We start from the raw sequence: 23,230 nt of genomic DNA on the forward strand, positions 1-23,230 counted from the left end.
CCATCTGCCACTCTAACTTCTAAAGGGCTTGGTGACTGAGGATCAGGGATCTACTGTCATGGTACTCAGATTTAGTGGAGAATTGAAGCGTATGTACCTGCAGAATGGGTCACTTTCTTGGACAAACATAGGCCAGGGAGAATTAGAGGTTGGTGGCTGGCAAGCGAGGGACCACAGGATCTATGCTTACAGGAGGTGCAGAAAAGTTGCAGTCACCTTTCTAGCCCACAGGTTAGAGTAACACACACACAGGAAAGAAGAGCTACATTGGCAGACTTGAGCCCTGGTTTTAACGTCTCTGTGGCATTCTTTCACATATTGTAAAGCCCAATTTATTGTTTTTTATGCAGGTGAAACAAATTTTACTCTTAATATGAGGCTTACATGGTACTTAAGGCCTTGTGTGAGCTCATTGCATCAGCATGAATTTTGCCTGTGGAATCAAAGTGCAACTTTATACTTTGTATTGGGGTGACATTCACCACAAAAGCGGATGCAATGCTTTTCTCTAAACATTAATTCTCTTGCAAATTTTGACCACAACCTATTTGAAACACGGCTCCATTTTAACACTATGCTGTAAATGTTTTCTGGTTAATCTATATGTCAAAAATGGCCAAGGCAGTTTAGTTTCTTTTGCTAGTATGGAAAAAATATCACATGGCCAAAAATGTCTATCAGTATTACTGTTAAGTTCATTCAGGGACTAAACAACAGTACTTGACAGTATCCCTATCAACACACTTGCTCCCTGACCTGCTTCAACATGATTAAAATACCTGGTATGGACAGTATCTAGCTGTCTAAGCATGTCTGGGGACATCAGTGTTATAATTGAGTCCCGTGAGCTGGTTGTTTCAGTAGCTTAGATAGGTTCTGAGTTCAGGTAGTATTTGCCTCTTGTCTCCACTCTTCATTGTCAGTGATAAGTCTACCCATCATACTTGATCAGACATCAGGGTATTCAGTAAGCCTGTGTGAGAGATGTTTATCTCCAAATGTCTTGGTAAGGGATAGATCTTCTTGACATACTGTTATTTTATCCAGACAGCAGCGTGAGCAATACTTCTTATTGGCATTTGTTAGTTTCATCCAAATGTCACTATGGGAAAGAAGCTTGCTTGGCACTTTTATACATCCTCTGAGCATTCTTGGCAGGTTGTCCTGAATGAATAATCTCACCAAAGTGTTCTTTCCCTCCCCAGTAGCACTCTTTGCTACACAGCATGCCATCTAGTGTGCTAAATGATTATATACATTTGAAAAATAAACCAGTACTATAGCAATAGCACTAGTTGCATATGGGTTACTTTCTATTCAACTCAAAACACATATTTAGATTGTAAGAGTCTTGGGGCAGGTTCTGTCTTTTCTATTATGTTTGACAGTAGTCAGCATAATGAGGGCCTAATACTGATTAGGACCTTTGAATGCTACTGAGTCACAAATAAATATTAATCATCACTGTTCTAGCAGAAACTTAGATATGCAGAGTGATCCTTATTTATACCATAGTCCCTTAACAGAACTGTAGCCGCATAAAACTGTTTTAAAATTATTGTAAGATACATCTTTCTTCCGGCAACTCACGGAAGTTACTAGATCGCAGGCCCTAGTTCTCATGGGAGACTTCAATCAGCCTGATATCTGCTGGGAGAGCAATACAGCAGTGCACAGACAATCCAGGAAGTTTTTGGGAAATGTAGGGGACAAGTTCCTGGTGCAAGTGCTGGAGGAACCAACTAGGGGCAGAGCTCTTCTTCACCTGCTGCTCACAAACCAGGAAGAATTAGTAGGGGAAGCAAAAGTGGATGGGAACCTGGGAGGCAGTGACCATGAGATGGTCGAGTTCAGGATTCTGACATAGGGAAGAAAGGAGAGCAGCAGAATACAGACACTGGACTTCAGAAAAGCAGACTTTGACTCCCCGAGGGAACTGATGGGCAGGATCCCCAGGGGGGAGAATAACATGAGGGGGAAAGGAGTCCAGGACAGCTGGCTGTATTTTAAAGAATCCTTATTGAGGTTACAGGGACAAACCATCCCGATGTGTAGAAAGAATAGTAAATATGGCAGGCGACCAGCTTGGCTTAACAGTGAAATCCTTGCTGATCTTAAATACAAAAAAGAAGCTTACAAGAAGTGGAAGATTGGACAAATGACCAGGGAAGAGTATAAAAATATTGCTCGGGCATGCAGGAGTGAAATCAGGAAGGCCAAATCACACCTGGAGTTGCAGCTAGCAAGAGATGTTAAGAGTAACAAGAAGGGTTTCTTCAGGTATGTTAGCAACAAGAAGAAAGTCAAGGAAAGTGTGGGCCCCTTACTGAATGAGGGAAGCAACCTAGTGACAGAGGATGTGGAAAAAGCTAATGTACTCAATGCTTTTTTTGCCTCTGTCTTCACGAACAAGGTCAGCTCCCTGCACTGGGCAGCACAGCATGGGGAGGAGGTGACCAGCCCTCTGTGGAGAAAGAAGTGGTTCAGGACTATTTAGAAAAGCTGGACAAGCACAAGTCCATGAGGCCGGATGCATTGCATCCAAGAGTGCTAAAGGAATTGGCGGATATGATTGCAGAGCCATTGGCCATTATCTTTGAAAACCCATGGCGATCGGGGGGAGTCCCGGATGACTGGGAAAAGGCTAATGTAGTGCCCATCTTTAATAAAGGGAAGAAGGAGGATTCGGGGAACTACAGGCCAGTCAGCCTCACCTAAGTCCCTGGAAAAATCATGGAGCAGGACCTCAAGGAATCAATTCTGAATCACTTAGAGGAGAGGAAAGTGATCAGGAACAGTCAGCATGGATTCACCAAGGGCAAGTCATGCCTGACTAATCTAATTGCCTTCTGTGATGAGATAACTGGCTCTGTGGATGAAGGGAAAGCAGTGGACGTGTTGTTCCTTGACTTTAGCAAAGCTTTTGACATGGTCTCCCACAGTATTCTTGCCAGCAAGTTAAAGAAGTATGGGAAGGATGAATGCACTCAATATAAGGTGGGTAGAAAGTTGGCTAGATTGTCGGGCTCAACGGGTAGTGATCAATGGCTCCAAGTGTAGTTGGCAGCCGGTATCAAGTGGAGTGCCCCAAGGGTCGGTCCTGGGGTCGGTTTTGTTCAATATCTTCATAAATGATCTGGAGGATGGTGTGGATTGCAAGTTTGCAGATGACACTAAACTAGGAGGAGTGGTAGATACGCTAGAGGGTAGGGATAGGATACAGAGGGACCTAGACAAATTGGAGGATTGGGCCAAAAGAAATCTGATGAGGTTCAACAAGGACAAGTGCAGAGTCCTGCACTTAGGACGGAAGAATCCAGTGCACCGTTACAGACTGGGGTCCGAATGGCTAGGCAGCAGTTCTGCAGAAAAGAACCTAGGGGTTACAGTGGACGAGAAGCTGGATATGAGTCAGCAGTGTGCCCTTGTTGCCAAGAAGGCCAATGGCATTTTGGGCTGTATAAGTAGGGGCATTGCTAGCAGATCGAGGGACGTGATCGTTCCCCTTTATTCGACATTGGTGAGGCCTCATCTGGAGTACTGTGTCCAGTTTTGGGCCCCACACTACCAGAAGGATGTGGAAAAATTGGATAGAGTCCAGCAGAGGGCAACAAAAATGATTAGGGGACTGGAACACGTGACTAATGAGGAGAGGCTGAGAGAACTGGGATTGTTTAGTCTGCGGAAGAGAAGAATGAGGGGGGATTTGATAGCTGCTTTCAACTACCTGAAAGGGGATTCCAAAGAGGATGGATCTAGACTGTTCTCAGTGGTAGCAGATGTCAGAACAAGGAGTAATGGTCTCAAGTTGCAGTGGGGGAGGTTTAGGTTGGATATTAGGAAAAACTTTTTCACTACGAGGGTGGTGAAACACTGGAATGCATTACCTAGGGAGGTGGTGGAATCTCCTTTCTTAGAAGTTTTTCAGGTCAGGCTTGACAAAGCCGTGGCTGGGATGATTTAGTTGGGGATTGGTCCTGCTTTGAGCAGGGGGTTGGACTAGATGACCTCCTGAGGTCCCTTCCAACCCTGATATTCTGTGTTTCTATGATCCACTTTAAGGCCCCTTTACACTTTCAGAATGGCATAAAATGGCCTTCGCATAAATAAGAATCCAGTCTATTGTATCTGCCTCTAATCAAGACTTGAGGTTGCTGTTGTTGTTACACTTTGAAAAGTCTTGTATCGCCTGTCAGGCTAGTGAGGTACTGAAACAGAGTTCTACTGTTTTATAGTATAGGGAAAAAGAAAAGTTGATGCAAGTTGATAGAAGAAGTATCAGGTTACTCCTGGGGGAATGCGAATCTCCCCAGCAGTATGTTCTGGGTGCCCAGGGTGGCTGGCAGAGAGGTAAATCACTGTGGAGCAGGGGGTGGCACTGCGGAAGACCTGGCTGGTTGCTCCTATTCTGCACCAAGCTCAGCTGCTAGTCCTGGCTGGGCTGGGGAGGATGGGATTTCCCTTCCCCTGCACAGCATCCTGGGCCGTGTCAGACCCACCCCCAGATTTCTTCACCAGCTGTAGGAAGCACTGCAAACTCCCCCTCCATGCTTCCTGAACCCATCACTCTTCAGATGCAGGGAGAGGGATCACTCTACAGTGAGCTGCTCCCACATCTGCCCAACCCCCCCCCCCCCCCCCCCCCGCACTCAGAATCCCCCTGGGGTGTTTATTGGGCAGGTCCAGTCCTCGTGCTGTGTCAGGGTTGGGTGCAGCCTCACTGCTGAATCCGTGTCAGGGGGTGTGGGGGAGCTGCACAGGGATCTCCCACCTCTGTGCAGCCAGTGGCCTGTGTTCCCCAATGCCGTGCTGGAGTATCCATATTTATTTGACAAATAAAATTTGCAGAATTTTGCAGAATTTTAAAATATTGTGTGCAGAATTTATAATTTTTTGGCTCAGAATTTTTAAGTTTTTGGCACAGAATGCCCTCAGGAGTATCAGGTGCCCTCCTGTGGTGCATTCTGCTGAGTGCAGCATATGTACAGGATACAGAGGGCCTCATTTTGGGGTTCATGGAGAGCCAGTAGAATTTTTAGTTCCCCAGCCTTGTGCTCAAAGGAGTACATGTGGTGTGATACCATCTGACTGTATTTTGGGGGGAAAGAAGCCCCATGACATCATCACCTTATTACATGGGTCTCTGTGCCTCCATTTCCCTTCTTCTGGATCCAGATTTCTCCATCTCCTGTTCTTGGAGGGGCCAAATGCTTCTATATTATTTAGCTCTCTGGACAAATCATGCAATGTTCTCCATCCACCTACCCTTCCAGAGGTAAAGAAAAATTTAAACAAAACAAACCCTTCTGTTCTTAACCCAGAGCTCCCCGCATCCCTTTATCTACCCTCCAGGCCTCCCCCATTTCTTGTATCATGACTTCTTAAGTTCAACTGATCCCTTCCTCAAAGCTGCCCTACTACCCTGATATCACAGTTTCAGCTGCAGACTTTCTGATTCACTCTAAAAAACCACCCACCTGTCTTTACTAAAGCACCAACTTCCTGCTCTCTGCAGGTCTCTCTCCATCTTTTTTCTTTATTTTAAATGGCAAAGAAGACTTCCCTCTATCTGAATGCCCAGAATTACTTTTATAGGAAGCACTGGCTCCAGGTTACTGTCATGTGATGCTTGGTCACTTGACCCAACCATGGGGCCCAAAACCCATCTCTTAAGGCACAGGTAGGGCTCAGCGTAAGGACTGACTCCGGAGATGCTCCGGGGCTGGAGCACCCATGGAAAAAAAATTAGTGGGTGCTCAGCACCCACCAGCCGCCCCACTGATCAGCTCTTTCCCCTCTCCCTCAGCCCTCCCATCCACCAGCTGGCCCTGCTGATTAACTCCTCCCCCTTCCTCCCAGCACCTCCCGCCCGCCACGATCAGCTGTTCAGTGGCATGCAGGAGGTGCTGGGGGGAGGGGGTAGAACTGACAGGAAGAGGTGGGTTGGGGCCTTGGGAAAAGGATGGAATGGGGGGCGGGGTGAGGAGTGGAGTGGGGGTGAGCACAGTGTGAAAATGTGGGGCTGAGCCCAATTCACTTAAAGGGCCAGCCCACCCTCTGACAAAATATCTATACTTTTTCACTTTCTTCAAACTCATGCAGCACAGGGCAGGATTTAGTACGTAATACGTCTCATTTTGAAGTCTGAAGTATATGTTCCTGCATTTATTTTAGAGTATGTAGTTCTTGCCATCTAGTGGCAGTAACATATTGTTTCACTACCCTGAAGTGTTGTCATGCAATGAGCTTCTCTGCAGTGTTGATACATAGCTCTGAAGAGCTTAGCGTATCAGCTTAGCATATCCAATCTTACTTTTTCTAACAAGCAGTACAGTAAAATGTTGAACAGTTGAAGTTATATATGACTTCTTAGAATACTGTAACTATAAATGACATCTTTCCTTGACTGATTTCCATAGGTAATAATTTCCATTCAGTTTAGGCATGCTGTCTCTTTTTGTTCTATAGATAATTAGTAAGGCTACATTTTAGTCACTGGTTAGTCTCTAAGGTGCCACAAGTACTCCTTTTCTTTTTATTTTAAGTCACTGGTATTTTTAGTAAAAGTCATGGACAGGTCACGGGCAGTAAACAAAAATTCATGGCCTGTGACCTGTCTATGACTTGTACTATATCCCTGCCTAAAACTTGGGCTGGATGTGCTCTGGGGGCGGTGGACTGGGGATGCCACAGGTGTTCTGGGGGGGTGGCCCGAGACCTCTGCTGGAGCTGGGGAGGTGGGGCGGCAGCGTGTGGCCCGGGACCCCTGCTGGTGGTGTGGGGGGAGGGTTGGTGGGACTGGCAGGATCCCTACCTGGCTCCGTATGTCCCTGCAGCTCCTGGGGGAGGGAAGGCCAAGGGGGCTCCGTGCCCCTGCCATGAGCTCTGGCTGAACAGTTCCTGTTGGCTGCACAGCTCCCATTGGCCAGGAATCACAGCCAATGGGAGCTGCAGGGATGGTACCTCCAGGCAGGGGCAGTGCGCAGAGCCCCCTGACCCCTCTGCCTAGGAGCTAGAGGGACATGTCAGATGCTTTCAGGGAGCCTCCCCCAAAGTAAGTGCCACCCCACACCCTAACCCCCAGCCCGTCCCACAGCTAAACTGCTCAGTAGTGGCTGGTACGACTGGCCCAGGGGCTGCCTGATCTGCTTGGGTAGCCCGGAGCCAGCTGCACCGGCTGCTGCAGAAGTCACAGAAAGTCACAAAATCCATGACCTCCGTGACAGACATGGAGCCTTAATAATTAGTAAAGCTGATTGGGAATTTTCCATCAGTTTTTTTCAACTGAAAATACAATTTCCCCCAAATCAACATTTTCTACACACAATTTTTGATTTTTCCAGACTATTTAGATTTTTCATTGGGAAATCAAAACAAAATATTTCATTTTCAGGTTGACTCAAATTGAAATACTTCATTTTATTGAACAGGGGATGGATCACTCAAAAACTGAATTGAGAAGTGGTTCTATAAATACATTAGAAGTAAAAGAATGATGAAGGGTATCTGAAGATCCACTACTTAATGGAGAAGGAGAGCAAATAATGGATAATACGCAGAAGGCTGACATGGTTAAAACCTTTTTTATTTCAGTCTTCACTAAAAAAGTTAAATTAATACCAGATACTTAACATAATTAATATTAAAAAGGAGGGAGGATCTTGGGTCAGGAAAGGGAGGAGCAGGTTAAAAATATTTAGATAAGTTAGATGTATTCAAATTGACATGGCCTGATAAAATTCACCCTATAGTATTTAAGGAACTAGCTGAAGCAGTCTCTTAAACTGTAGTGCTTACCTTCGAGAACTCATGGAGGGCAGGTGAGGTCTCAGAGGACTGGAGAAGGGCAAACAAAGGGGAAAAAGAAAGACCAGGGAAATATAGACCAGCCAGTCTAACTCCCAGGCACAGGGGTGAAGTTGATTACAGGACAAAACCATACCTATGGAAAGTTTGACATGTCAGCTTCCACAGTAAATGGTCTGGGTGGATAAGGATGGATGCTGTAGTGAATGCCCTCTTCTGTTGATCAATGGCAGTCTGAACTTCCAAGGACCCAGAAGAACCGTGCTCCTTTTCACAGAAGCGTCTGCATAGGGGCAATCAGGTTAGAAAATCGCTTGATGAAATGCTGGTAGAAACTGGCAAAACTCAAGAACCACTATCGCCCTTGTATGTTTTTCAATGGCCCTTAGCTGGATATTGCTACCACTTTGCATGGGTTCATAGTTAGTCTCTTAGGGGAGACATTATACCCTAGGAATTCAACCATGTCCGTGTCAAACCTGTAATTCTCAACATTTGTGTATAGGTTTTGCCAGAGTCTTTCTAAGACATGATGCATAAGGAGATCCTGCTCCTCCAAAAAAATGAGTATTGTCAAGGTAAATGACCACAAACTGGTCCAACATGTCTCAGAAGATATCATTAATGAAGTGCTGAAAGGTCCGTGGTGTGTTGGTCATGCCTTTCAGCCTGTGTAGTTATTCAAAATGCCCATATCTGGTATGGAAAGTGATCTTCCACTCTTCTTGTGAAATCTGAACTAGATTATAGGCTCCATGAAAGTCCAGCTTGGTGAAGACCTGAGCAGAGCACAGTCTTTCAGAGAGCTCCCTTATAAGGGATATGGGGTACCAGTTCCAGATCATAATCTTATTTAATGTCCAATAATCCAGACATATGGATGCAGGAAGCCATCCTTCTTAGTCACAAAAAAGATTGGCGCCCCAGCCAGGGATGTGGAGGGAGTGGATGAACTCTTTTGTAGGTTTTCCTTAAGATAGCTCTGGAGAGCCTGTAGCTCTGGCTCTGAGAGGGAACAGATTTGTCTGAAAGGTACCTCCATTCCAAACTGGAGGTCAATGGGGCCATCATATCTGCCATGCAATGGCAAGATGTCAGCCTTTTTTTTAGTTGAATACGTCTGTGAAAGCCTTATACTTGGCAGTGTTGGCTCATATTAAAGAAGTTCTGTATTAAAATCACAAATGAGTTTGATTCCCCATAGTTTAAATTCCAGGGTATTACTAATTAAGAGGTCTCTTGGTTTTTGGTACTGTTTCTCTTCCTCTCTGTGTGAAACTTGCAAGCTACTAATTGTGTTAGTACATCCTAAGACAGAGTCTATTCTCAAAGCAATACTTTGTAACAACAGAAACAGCACACAGAGACTCCCCGCCCTTTTGTTGTATTTATCTCGCTTTGTTAACAATTGTGATTAAAACAGAGATAGAGGATGTATATGGATGGATGCTTGGTGTGGATAATAACTGAATGATCAGGGAGGTGCCAGCCTAAGAATCCAGTGTCCATCTGCCGAAGAAGGTGTCAAGTGGAAACAACCAGAGGATCCCCGGAGGGCAGACTTGAATCCATCCAACAACCTCAAGGATGGGAGAACCGAAGAACAACACGGAGCCATCAGGAATGTGCCATCTGCTGATTGATTCAGCAAAAGCATGATGAAGCAATTCCCATAGACTGGCATAGGAAGAAATTCCTATAAAAATGGACTCTAGAAACTGAGAACTTTGGGGTCTGATTCTGCAAACCAGCTTCCAGGAGTGTCAGATGTGCATCTGACCAGGCCCTGCTCCCTCCTCGTGTCCAAGCCACCTGGCCAGTGGCTTGGCATGAGCAACTCTAAGGCTGGTAACTATGATAACAACCTTGCAGAACCTGTGTGTGTGTGTGTGTGTGTGTGTGTGTGTGAGTGAATGAATGAATGAATGAATGAATGAATGTGTGAATAAATATGAAACTGAATGGAATGTTATAGCTATAACTAACTGCTTACTATGATTCTTTCTCTATTCACAATAAATGTGGCATTTTGCCTTTCTCCTTTAATAAGATCCTGCTGGTTTTTATTTTATTGGTATAACAGCAGGTATTCCCAAGGCAGTTGGGAGAGTAACAGAGGCTGCCGGGGTTTCTTCCAGACTAACTCCTTTGGTCTCAGGGTCCATTGGGGGGCAGGTAGAGCTGCAGAGGACCTCTGACAAACATGAAGCCTTAATGATGAGCCATAGGATGCTGAAAATGACTGGAGAGTTCAGTGAGCAGATCAACCACAACTAGAGGACCAGGATAACGACTTCTAAGGGGGCTGTGTGGTGGATGACCAGGCCTGAAGAGAACAGTGATCTGTCAATGGCCTCTGTAAAGTCAGGAGGGAATTTTGCACTGGGTCAGGGTATTATGAGCTTGGGCAAACTCCAAATCCGTGAAATTGCCTGAAGCCCCAGAGTTCACTATGGCTTTTAGGCTAACCTCCAACATAACGGAGTGCTGGAGAAGAAGCATGAGTTGGAGGCATGTCAGACTATGATTAGCTGCTGCCAAAGTTCTGGCAGACCATGCTGACATGAGGTATCGGAGCAAGGGAGTGCAGGCCTGGCTGAGCATAAGTAACTTGTATAAGTAAGCATAAGTAAGATCTCATTTCTTACTGGACATGAATGGGAAGGTGAATGGAAGGTTAAGTTGTAAATAGGGGCTTAACAAGCAGCATGCTGGAGTCAGGATATCTGTACTAGCTAAAATAAGCAGGAACACCCTGGTGCTAGGGACAATGGACAAGATAAGTCGGGAATGTAAAAATCAGGTTTTACATGGACAAAACATGCTGTACAGGTATTGGTTCCTTGAAAGTAACCAAGCCAATCATAAAGCATATGATGCAATGTACAGGTAAAAATGCATGTGTTATTAGAGTTAGTAAAAATGTGTATAAGGTAAAGTTTTGCTATATAACTTTGAATATATGGTATGCCCTATGCCCACTCCCTATGCTTGAGTCTGATCAACTCAGCATAGCTTTGATGGATGCCAAATAACGGAACCTGAGTCTTGAGACTGGAGTCGAACGGAGTTCTTGAAGAACCCAGTGGAAGAGGTTTTGGGAGAACCTGAACCGGGAAAGATGCCAGCTGACCCTGGACCCCTGTATCCCATTTCCTGACTGGAAATGCAGACTGGGCTTTCGCAGGGCAGTTTGATGTGAAATGTCCCAGTTTATCGCAGTACAGGATAGGCCCGATGTTCAATCCTGGTTTTTCTCTGTATCAGAGACTGGGCTGGCCTTGGTTGAGTTGCATGGCTTCGGGCTGGGACAAGAGTGCGAGACATTGGCAGACTGGACCTGGTGAGCCTGGCAGGGGTCAGGATCTCAACCTTCTTTTTAGTCAGCATTCCATTAGGCAGTTTTTAACGCTTAGCTCATTCAAGATGTCCAGACCAGCCAGTGGGTCTGCTCATGCCAGCTCATCTTTCATCTCATTTTTGAGGCTGAGCCGGAGGTGGCAGCACTGCACAGCCTCATTTCATGCAGTGTCAGCTACCAGATACCAAATTAGCATACTTAGCATAATTATGAAAAAAATTATATGGAAAAAGCTAATGTACTCAATGCTTTTTTTGCCTCTGTCTTCACGAACAAGGTCTGCTCCCAGACTGCTGCGCTGCGCATCACAGCATGGGGAGTAGATGGCCAGCCCTCTGTGGAGAAAGAGGTGGTTAGGGACTATTTAGAAAAGCTGGACGTGCACAAGTCCATGGGGCCGGACGAGTTGCATCCGAGAGTGCTAAAGGAATTGGCGGCTGTGATTGCAGAGCCATTGGCCATTATCTTTGAAAACTCGTGGCGAACGGGGGAAGTCCCAGAGGACTGGAAAAAGGCTAATGTAGTGCCAATCTTTAAAAAAAGGAAGGAGGAGGATCCTGGGAACTACAGGCCAGTCAGCCTCACCTCAGTCCCCGGAAAAATCATGGAGCAGGTCCTCAAAGAATCAATCCTGAAGCACTTATATGAGAGGAAAGTGATCAGGAACAGTCAGCATGGATTCACCAAGGAAAGGTCATGCCTGACTAATCTAATCGCCTTCTATGATGAGATTACTGGTTCTGTGGATGAAGGGAAAGCAGTGGATGTATTGTTTCTTGACTTTAGCAAAGCTTTTGACACGGTCTCCCACAGTATTCTTGTCAGCAAGTTAAAGAAGTATGGGCGGGATGAATGCACTATAAGGTGGGTAGAAAGTTGGCTAGATTGTCGGGCTCAACGGGTAGTGATCAATGGCTCTATGTCTAGTTGGCAGCCGGTGTCAAGTGGAGTGCCCCAAGGGTCAGTCCTGGGGCCGGTTTTGTTCAATATCTTCATAAATGATCTGGAGGATGGTGTGGATTGCACTCTCAGCAAATTTGCGGATGATATTAAACTAGGAGGAGTGGTAGATACTCTGGAGCACAGGGATAGGATACAGAGGGACCTAGACAAATTGGAGGATTGGGCCAAAAGAAATCTGATGAGGTTCAATAAGGATAAGTGCAGGGTCCTGCACTTAGGACGGAAGAACCCAATGCACCGCTACAGACTAGGGACCGAATGGCTAGGCAGCAGTTCTGCGGAAAAGGACCTAGGGGTTACAGTGGACGAGAAGCTGGATATGAGTCAGCAGTGTGCCCTTGTTGCCAAGAAGGCCAATGGCATTTTGGGCTGTATAAGTAGGGGCATTGCCAGCAGATCGAGAGACGTGATTGTTCCCCTTTATTCGACATTGGTGAGGCCTCATCTGGAGTACTGTGTCCAGTTTTGGGCCCCACACTACAAGAAGGATGTGGATAAATTGGAGAGAGTCCAGCAGAGGGCAACAAAAATGATTAGGGGACTGGAACACGTGACTTATGAGGAGAGGCTGAGGGAACTGGGATTGTTTAGTCTGCAGAAGAGAAGAATGAGGGGGGATTTGATAGCTGCTTTCAACTACCTGAGAGGTGGTTCCAGAGAGGATGGTTCTAGACTATTCTCAGTGGTAGAAGAGGACAGGACAAGGAGTAATGGTCTCAAGTTGCAGTGGGGGAGGTTTAGGTTGGATGTTAGGAAAAGCTTTTTCACTACGAGGGTGGTGAAACACTGGAATGCGTTACCTAGGGAGGTGGTAGAATCTCCTTCCTTAGAAGTTTTTAAGGTCAGGCTTGACAAAGCCCTGGCTGGGATGATTTAATTGGGTATTGGCCCTGCTTTGAGCAGGGGGTTGGACTAGATGACCTTCAGGGGTCCCTTCCAACCCTGATATTCTATGATTCTATGATTAGCAGCATAACTGGCCAATGAGCCTGCTGGAGGGTCTGGAGTGTGGCCTCAGCTGTGTGCACATGGCTCAGGTCATCAAAAATTACTGCCATGGCTTGAACAAAGTTCTCAGACTGGTTCAGGAGAGGGCTAGACTTTTCCAGGAGTGGGGAGGCCCAAGCCAGCGTCTCCCTGGTCAGCAGGCTAATGATAAGTCTCAGCCACGATGACCGATCAGCAGGTAAAGACTGGGAGCAGCAGGAATAGGAGCCAGCACAGGTTCATAAACTGGCAGGAGGATTTTAGGTTCCCGAGGGGGAGGAGTTGTGGGTAACATGGCCTTTGCCTGCAGTGTAGCATTCTGTGCCTGCAGGAGGTCTGCCTGAGTCCATAGCTTCTGTATGGTGCCCACTACCACAACAGGGAGATGCTGGCCTTAGTGAGATCCATTCCAGTAATAGACTCATTTCTACTCCCCTTCTTTACCTCCCTTTTTTGTTAGGCAGCTAAAACTGTCACGGACTAGGGCATGGGTGGTCATGCCTAATGGTTAGAGCAGTGGTGGTTGGGAGCCAAGAGTCAGAGCCAGAAACAGGAGTGATCGCAGCTGTGGTCATAAGTGTGGAGCAGCCACTGGCCAAATGCTACTGCTGGGCATAAGAGCAGTCCTGACAATGCTGCTCAGCCAGTCAGACAATCTGGCCAATTAAAGGTTTCAGCTGCGGTTAGCTAGCTGATTCCAGGCCCTCATTTCTGACACTCCCGTATGGCTCTTGGTTGAACTACAGTCCCACCTCTGGTTGAACTGCCCTGAGAGAACTGTGACCTTGGTGTATCATGGAAAATGTATTCCAGAGAATAATGGGAGGATGAGGCTGTCACACTGTCTAGACTGGCTCGCAGCCGTGAGTGCCTACCTCAGGACAGACTGTCAGAAAACAGGGCAGACACCCCAAACTGGTGGTCTGTTCTCTAATTAGATTTCACCAAACCAGTAACAAAGGTGAACTCTTGGATCACTATACCAGACTTATCCTGGAGTCACAAAGAGTCCCCTTAGACACTCCAGTCTATCTTGTCACCCAGACAAACTGGATTTTGTGATAAAATGGCTATTACACCAAAAATCACATCACATATAGGTTGCTTACAGACTCAAAAGACCAGTCGCTTACCCCAGATCAACTGGTACTCTAGATCTTACACCAAAGACAACGCTGGTAGCCAATTCTATAGTAAACTAACTAAAGGTTTATCAGCTAAGAAAAGGAAGTGAGAATTATTGAGATGTTAAACCAGGTAAAATATATGCACAGGTGAGTCACAGTTTGTAATTCCAAATGATGGCAGTGATGTAATAAACTCCTAGTTTCCCAGAAGTCTTTTCAGGGTACCCAGATTGTCTCTGGGGATCTCTGCTTTGCATCTGGTACACTGTTAGAATTCTTCATTTGCATTCCATAATGCTTCTTTCTCGTTTGATGGATTATTTAGTTCTGAGGTATACACAATGTAAATGTTTGCTACTACATTACAATAGGATACAGATAAGTGAAAACAATGCAAGTGATATCCCATTAGTTTTCATTAAGTTTAAACACCCAATACACTCTTCTACATTTAACAATCACTTTGATCTACAGTAATACAAGAAGCGAATTGGCCTGGGGCTCTGGCATGAGCTGGAACCTGGTCTGCCAGCATCACAGAGGCATCTAAACTACCACTCCTATAAGATACCACAGCAGCTCGGTTGGATGCAGTTCAATGTCAGACTGAGCCAAAATGAAACGGTTTGACATTTCTGAATCAAAATGTTTTAGAACTTTCTGTTCTAAGAAAAATTTTGATACTCTGATTTTTCATCCTAATTCAGAAATTAGGAATAGGAGTATCAAAATTTACCAAGGGATGGAGATTCCAATTTTCTACCAGCTCTAAAGATTAAGTTTTCCAGCTATAACTGAAAATATTCAGTACTTTGCCAAAATATAGCTTTAAATTCTAGAAGCACTATTACACTACAGATGCTCCACAGGTTACACAAGACCCGATTTACGCAAATCCGCACTTACGGAAAAAGTTCCGTAAACCAGAAATAGTAGGGGTTTTTTGTGGGGTTTTTTTTTTGGTTTGTTTTTGTAGCGTAATGGTCGGGTATACGTTTCCAATTTACACAAAATTTGAGTTACACAAGGTGTGCTGGAACGAAACGATGATGTAAGTCGCAGAGCATCTGTATAACCATTTCAAAATGCAGCTCCAAATTAGCAGCAGGGCATTCATTCGATCAAATAGCTTGCTCGAATAAAGCAACATAAAAAATAGGCTCATAAAAGTACAGATTATGAGCATTCCTGCAGTTTTAATTTCTGCTCATATTGAGATACTATGCCTAATTTCTGATTTAAAAAATGCAAAGATATCCTAGTATCTTTTAGTTCTTGGTGAATATTCTGCAATAGTATGTGAGACTTCTATAGGCAGGTGCCTTTTTGTCAACATGTTTCTCTTTGTTCCAAAGTGCATATATTTTTCCATCTGTAAAAAAAATTATACTGATTAGTAATTCATCTGGAGTAACTTGTCCCATGGATCTCAGCATTTACCTTAACCGTTGGATTTGGCATGTCTGTGTTTTGTTCTGTGAGGCATTACAGCAATTAAAATATCTAAATCATAATAGGTTGTTGTAATATAGAGAAATTAAGTATGTGCTTGTGTAACAGGGTAGAGGAGTGCTGAGGTAATATGTGAATAATATGCTCACCTTTCATGTGCCTCAGTCTACATCTCTGCTGATGCACCAGAGCTCAGTCTTTTTCAAACCTGGGGAAAAAAAAAAGGAATGATGGAGTTAAACCCGAGAATAAAATTTCACGCTTACAAACAGTTGCAATCGGGCATTTGGAAATCAGTAAATAATTTTTTTAAACAAAACTATTATGCACTAATTCTCTTGGTAGTTCCACACAGAATCCCCCACTGTGTTGCTGTTACAAACGTTTCAGTTTCAGATGTACCTTAGTACATTCACATACATCCATACTACTCTCCAACCGTCTCATGCAGATGACTTTTTATCTTTCAGTGTGGTATCAAAGGTGTCTGTGTATCACTTGGACTTCTCAAAGCCAGAGAAGAATGGCACCCCCATATTCCCCTCTAAACTCCTCAGAATTTCCTCACTAAAAACTATAAGAAGATCCTTACAGCCAGCAGCAATTTTCAGTCCCAAAGTCAATTGTGGGACATCTCCTCAGTATCCAGTGAGATAGGGAGTCGCTAGCCTGGATCCAGAGTGGCACAGGCTTTGGGATGTAGCCCTAACAGCAGACTCATCTTAGGACTTGTCTTCACTGCAACATCTAGCTGTAGTTACTCCACTCGATCTAGCACATATGAAAGCAACCACACTGGGAAACAACATAAGGTGTTTGGGTTAGCACCAAGTGACTGGATTAGTCTCTGATGAGTTGTGCTAACTGGAGCTGTACCGTGTAGTTGCATCCTCACTGGAACTTCAACCCATACACAGATGGTCCAACTAGTTCAAATTAAAAGCACAACTTAACTGGAGCTAGAGATTTGTGTGTGTGGACAAAAATCAAGTTGGGGCAACATTTAAGTTATACCTTGGAGCTAACACGGCAGTGATGACAAACCATTAGTCCTGTGTTGTTTAGCTGCTGAATCCCCAGGGCTTTCTCTACCCACCTCCCCATTTATAACATTTTCCCCTCTGAGCTCCAGTTGGCTCAGCTCTTAGATGGCGGATGAAGTATGGAACCTGCTAGACAGCTTTGCCTTAATAGAAACCCTCTGCATACTTCAGAGACAGCTACTGAGCGAGCCCAGAAACTATCAGATCCCCTCTCCTCTAATGCCTTTGAGCCCTTTTAAGTGCTGTACCCTGCTGTCATAAATATAAAGGGAAGGGTAAACCCCTTTAAAATCCCTCCTGGCCAGAGGAAAAATCCTCTCACCTGTAAAGGGTTAAGAAGCTAAAGGTAACCTCGCTGGCACCTGACCAAAATGACCAATGAGGAGACAAGATACTTTCAAAAGCTGGGAGGAGGGAAAGAAACAAAGGGTCTGTGTGTCTGTCGGTATGCTGCTTTTGCCGGGGATAGACCAGGAATGGAGTCTTAGAACTTTTAGTAAGTAATCTAGCTAGGTATATGTTAGATTATGATTTCTTTAAATGGCTGAAAAAAGAACTGTGCTGAATAGAATGACTATTCCTGTCTGTGTGTCTTTTTTGTAACTTAAGGTTTTGCCTAGAGGGATTCTCTATGTTTTGAATCTAATTAGCCTGTAAGGTATCTACCATCCTGATTTTACAGAGGTGATTCCTTTACTTCTATTTACTTCTATTTCTATTAAAAGTCTTCTTGTAAGAAAACTGAATGCTTTTTCATTGTTCTCAGATCCAAGGGTTTGGGTCTGTGGTCACCTATGCAAATTGGTGAGGATTTTTACCAAACCTTTCCCAGGAAGTGGGGTGCAAGGGTTAGGAGGATTTTGGGAGGAAAGATGTGTCCAAACTACGTTTCCCAGTAAACCCAGTTAGAGTTTGGTGGTGGCAGTGGCTATTCCAAGGGCAAAGGATAAAATTAATTTGTACCTTGGGGAAGTTTTAACCTAAGCTGGTCAAAGTAAGCTTAGGAGATTTTTATGGAGGTCCCCTCATCTGTACTCTAGAGTTCAGAGTGGGGGAGGAACCTTGACACCTGCTTTCTGCAGAGACACATACCGGCAAAGAAATCCATGTCTCCTCCCCACCTCTTCTCTCCCCTTTGGGAAGGGGCAGAGAATGGGGGGAATTAATTGCTGCAGTACCAGCATGTGGATTACACTTGGAGAGAATTTTAAAAGGCCAGCAAAAAAACAAAAAAAACCCGCACACACAAATCACGTCATCTTGGAGCCAAGGATGTATATATGTAAGGAGCATACTGTATCTTGCATAATAAGTGAAAATGAAATCTGAGCCCAACAAACTGTTACAACAGATAGTGGGTACCAAGGCTACATAAATATCCTAAGGAAGATGGCTACCCAATCAGAAAGCCACACATGCTGGGCCAGATTTTCAGCCCCTGTTCTGTCCACTTTGTACTTCCTTTAGGGTGACCAGATGTCCCGATTTTATAGGGACAGTCCCGATATTTGTGTCTTTTTTCTTGTATAGGCACCTATTACCCCCCACCTCCTGTCCCGACTTTCACACTTTCTATCTGGTCACCCTAACTGCCTTACATGGTTAAGTGCTGTTCTGAGCAGGAAATTCAGCCTTTTGTGTACCTTTGAGATTATGTATACAGGGAATACAATATTTTTCCTGTTTCTGGGCATTAGACTTATTACAGTGGAACTACTCATGTTCTTGAAGATAGGCACTTGCTTAAATATTTCGCTGGGTTAAGGATATTATCTTTAGATATCCTTAGTGTTTATGGAAATTGGTGTTTTTGTTCCTCATTCCCATTCCCCTTTTGGTTTCTTCCTCTCTCCAAGCTAATAGTTTGCATCAGCATTAACAGAGAGAGGAACTTTTCCAACAAATAACCCTCAAAACCCTTAATTTAATTAAAAAAACACCACAGAATAAAACTTAAAGACTCAAATTGTAAAGCTTTTATAGGCTTGAATCTTGGTTATTTTTAGCCAGTGACATGATTGTAAGTGGTACTGGTTCTCAGGCTGACTGGAGTAGTTCACAAGTGTGAGTGCCAACCTCAGGGCAGACTGTCAAGGAACAGGGCACAAACCCCAAACTGGTTGTATGTTCTATAATTTCACCAATCAGGTATCAAGCGTGAACTCCTAAAGCACTGGAACAGCCTTAACAAGACAGTGCCTATGGGCACTCTGGTATTTAGTGCCACGCAGGCAAACCTGCCTTTGTGATAGATGGTCACTTACCTCAAAAATCACAGCAATATTCAGGTTATGTCCAGTCCCAAAAGACCAGTCCCTTACCCCGGGTCACTTGTACCCTAGATCTCACACCAAAGACAATGTTTGTAGCCAATCCTATAGTAAACTAACTAAAGATTTATTAACTAAGAAAAGAAATGCGTTATTTACAAGATTAATGCCAGTAAACATACATACGCAAATGAGTTACAGTCTTGGGTTTCAACAGATAATAGAAGCTTCTGTAATATGCAAGTTGTGTGTGTCCTTTTGGGCTAACTCAAGCTAAGCAGCTTGGGGGTCCCTTGCTCATGCTTAGAAATATTGCTCTCTCCAAATTCCAAGCAGCATAGTGATAATTCCTCCTAGACAAGGATTTTTATGCACTCCCCTCAGTGTTCAAGCTGTGATGGGATGACAGCTTGTGCATGTGCCCTGTTCACGGGTGTTGGAGAAGCAATCAGCAAAGTCTTTTGTCCATTGATGTTCCATAGTGGTTTGTCTGGTGTCTTTCGGCCTTCTTTTGTTGGGGAAGAGATGACACCTCTTGTTGTAAACTAGTATTGCACACTTGGTAAAGCTTCTTTCCTGACTGTGGGGTCTTGCAGTTTTAGCAAACACTTTCATGGTTACAGAGCAAATACTTAAATATTACCTTATAACATGGGATATAGATATTATAAGTGAGGTTAATGCATGCAGCAACTTACAAGCATTTCATAAAGTCTAAACTCTATACACATTCTTATAATTTATCTATTTTAACAATGCGAACACACAGGTGAGTCTGACTGGTTTCCAGCTATGCATTTGTCACTGTTAGTGAGACAAACTGAGAAACTGTCATGTAAAAGAAGGACTCATTAAAATGAGTTGGAAATACCCCACTAGTCCTCCAGGAGTGGATGGTGCTTAAATAGCAATATCTGGTATGCTCACAGAGAAGCAGTTATGTTTTTGTGTCATTGCTTATTATGCTGCTCATAATTGTCTCTTTGTTACCTTATGCTTCCTCACCCCGTCTAGTTGTTGCATTCACCTGTCATTTCACCTCTCATATTTAGATTAGGGGCAGAACTGTCTTTTTGTTATGTTTGTACAGTGCCTGGCTCAATGGGGTGGAGATATTGCGGCAATACAAACAATACAACAATAATAATTTCCCATATCTGGGCTGCTTTTAATTTTTCAAATGAATTTGATCTTTAACTGTGTAAAACAAACAACCCCCACTCCAAAAATCCCCATAATTTTGCATACCAAGTAATATTTGCTACAAGAATAACTATCACTGAAATAACCAGAGTAAAAGGAGAATAAGTAATAAATACTAAGTTACATGGACACATATTGGTCAGCATCTTTCTAAGTTGTAGTGGTGCTATTAGCATCTGCATTTCATCCACAAAATTGAAAGGCAGCTAAGAAAAATACGCCCACACAACATGCACACTGGAAAATGTAGGTTAAACGTTTCTTCAGCATCAGGGTTTTAAAAACATTGATTTATATATTTGTGGATACCCCAGTATAATGTTATGCCAGTGGGGAAAAAAATACAGAGTATGCAATTTACATGGGTTAATGGAAAGGTTTCTTTTAAGGATGAAAATATGAAGTGTTTTAAGAAAAGTATAATTTTTGAAATGGTATATGAAAACACTTTCATATGAGTGCACTTCTTTGTTCTGTCTGTGGGTACCACTGTTTTGCCATGCATTTGCTTCTGTGCATGATTAGTTTCTACTAGCATGGATTTACAAAAGAGCTATCATACTTGAATCAATTTCTCACTACCAATAGGGAAATTGGAGTCTGGGTTGTCTTTTGCTATAAATTTCAAATCACAAATAACTGACTTCATGGTCTTTTGCTATGTATGCAATGCAGTGTTTGAGGATTTATTCATATATTTAAAACAAAATGGTTTAGGCTAGGATTTTCAAAAGCACCTCAGTGGCCTAGGGGCACAAGTCCCATTTATTTCCAATGGGAGTTATGCTCCTAATCACGTACATGCTTTTGAAAATCCCTCACTTCTTTGTTCATATAGAAAAGAAATCAAATTTGCTATTGTGATTACTACAATTAACTGACCAGGGGCCTAATCCGGTATACAATAGTCTCAGCTTTGCTCCTATTTCAAGAGGGTGCTTCCCCACTACATAAAGAACACAAAATGTCAGTTCACTCAAAACATTCCCATTTTAGGGTAAAGTCACATCTGACAAGCCCCCTCTCTCCGCACCTGCCATGTCAAGCTGACAGAGAATGCAGTCATTGAATCCTGAGGTCATTCCCATGAGCCTGACTCCACTCAGCATGTAACCCTCACCATAAAGTTCACAAGGGTGCTTCTCTGGCTGTTATCTAGGGAATATTTTTAAGGGTATTATTTTTTTAAACAGAAACAACTGGCCCTTAAGACAAACCTAGGAGCTGTCACTCTCACACCTTGGGGCCAGGTTGTAGGGGAGTTACTCCAGCCCTATCATCTGTAGGAACTTCCATAAATTCCAGCAGAGATGGAGAGGGCCAGTCCAGCATAAGGGAGATCTTCTTTCCTTACAGCTCTGCAATTCTTCATGCAGAACTGCAGGGCCTGGGTTTTTTCACCTTTTGCGGGGACCTTTGTTTTATTTCACTAACTTGCCCATCATGTGCCTTTGGGCACATCACAGATAAAAACAAACATACATAAGTTATAACCCAGAAGTCTGAACACTGTTAGCTAGAAAAGCCAATGCCTCAGTTAAGGCTTGCCTGCAGAGTTAAACCCTGCTCTGTGTTCTCAAAGGTATCAAACTGTATCTCATATTTCAGAGTAGCAACCATGATAGTCTGTATCCGCAAAAAAAAAACAGGAGTACTTGTGGCACCTTAGAGACTAACAAATTTATTAGAGCATAAGCTTTCGTGGGCTACAGCCCACTTCATCGGATGCATAGAATGGAACATATAGTAAGAAGATATATAGATACATACAGAGAAGGTGGAGGTTGCCATACAAACTGTAAGAGGCTAATTAATTAAGATGAGCTGTTATCAGCAGGAGAAAAAAAACTTTTGTAGTGTTAATCAAGATGGCCCATTTAGACAGTTGACAAGAAAGTGTGAGGATAATTAACGTGGAAATAGATTCAATATGTGTAAAGACCCAGCCACTCCGAGTCTCTATTCAAACCCAAGTTCATGGTATCTAGTTTGCATATTAATTCAAGCTCAGCAGTTTCTCTTTAGAGTCTGTTTTTGAAGCTTTTCTATTGCAGAATTGCCACCCTTAAGTCTTTTACTGAGTGGCCAGAGAGGTTGAAGTGTTCTCCTACTGGTTTTTGAATGTTATCATTCCTGATGTCAGATTTGTGTCCATTTATTCTTTTGCGTAGAGACTATCCAGTTTGGCCAATGTACATGGCAGAGGGGCATTGCTCGCACACGATGGCATATATCACATTGGTAGATGTGCAAGTGAGTGAGCCCCTGATGGCGTGGCTAATGTGATTAGGTCCTATGATGGTGTCACTTGAATAAATATGTGAACAGAGTTGGCATTGGGCTTTGTTGCAAGGGTAGGTTCCTGGGTTAGTGTTTTTGTTGTGTGGTTGCTAGAGAGTATTAGCTTCAGGTTGCGGGGCTGTCTGTAAGCGAGGACTGGTCTGTCTCCCAAGATCTGTGAGAGTGAGGGATCATTTTTCAGGATAGGTTGTACATCCTTGATGATGCGTTGGAGAGGTTTTAGTTGGGGGCTGAAGGTGACAGCTAGTGGTGTTCTGTTATTTTCTTTGTTGGGCCTGTCCTGTAGTAGGTGACTTGTGGGTACTCTTCTGGCTCTCTCAATCTGTTTTTTCACTTCAACAGGTGGGTACTGTAGTTTTAAGAATGCTTGGTAGAGATCTTGTAGGTGTTTGTCTCTGTCTGAGGGGTTGGAGCAAATGCGGTTGTATCGCAGAGCTTGGCTGTAGACGATGGATCGTGTGGTGTGGTCAGGGTGAAAGCTGGAGGCATGCAGATAGGAATAGCGGTCAGTAGGTTTCCGGTATAGGGTGGTGTTTATGTGGCCATTGTTTATTAGCACAGTAGTGTCCAGGAAATGGACCGCTTGTGTGGATTGGTCTAGGCCGAGGTTGATAGTGGGATGGAAATTGTTGAAATCGTGGTGGAATTCCTCAAGGGCTTCTTTTCCATGGGTCCAGATGATGAAGATGTCATCAATGTAGCGCAAGTAGAATAGGG

The sequence above is a fragment of the Caretta caretta genome, chromosome 1 (genome assembly GCF_965140235.1).
Source record: "Caretta caretta isolate rCarCar2 chromosome 1, rCarCar1.hap1, whole genome shotgun sequence".
Lineage (NCBI taxonomy): Eukaryota > Metazoa > Chordata > Testudines > Cheloniidae > Caretta > Caretta caretta.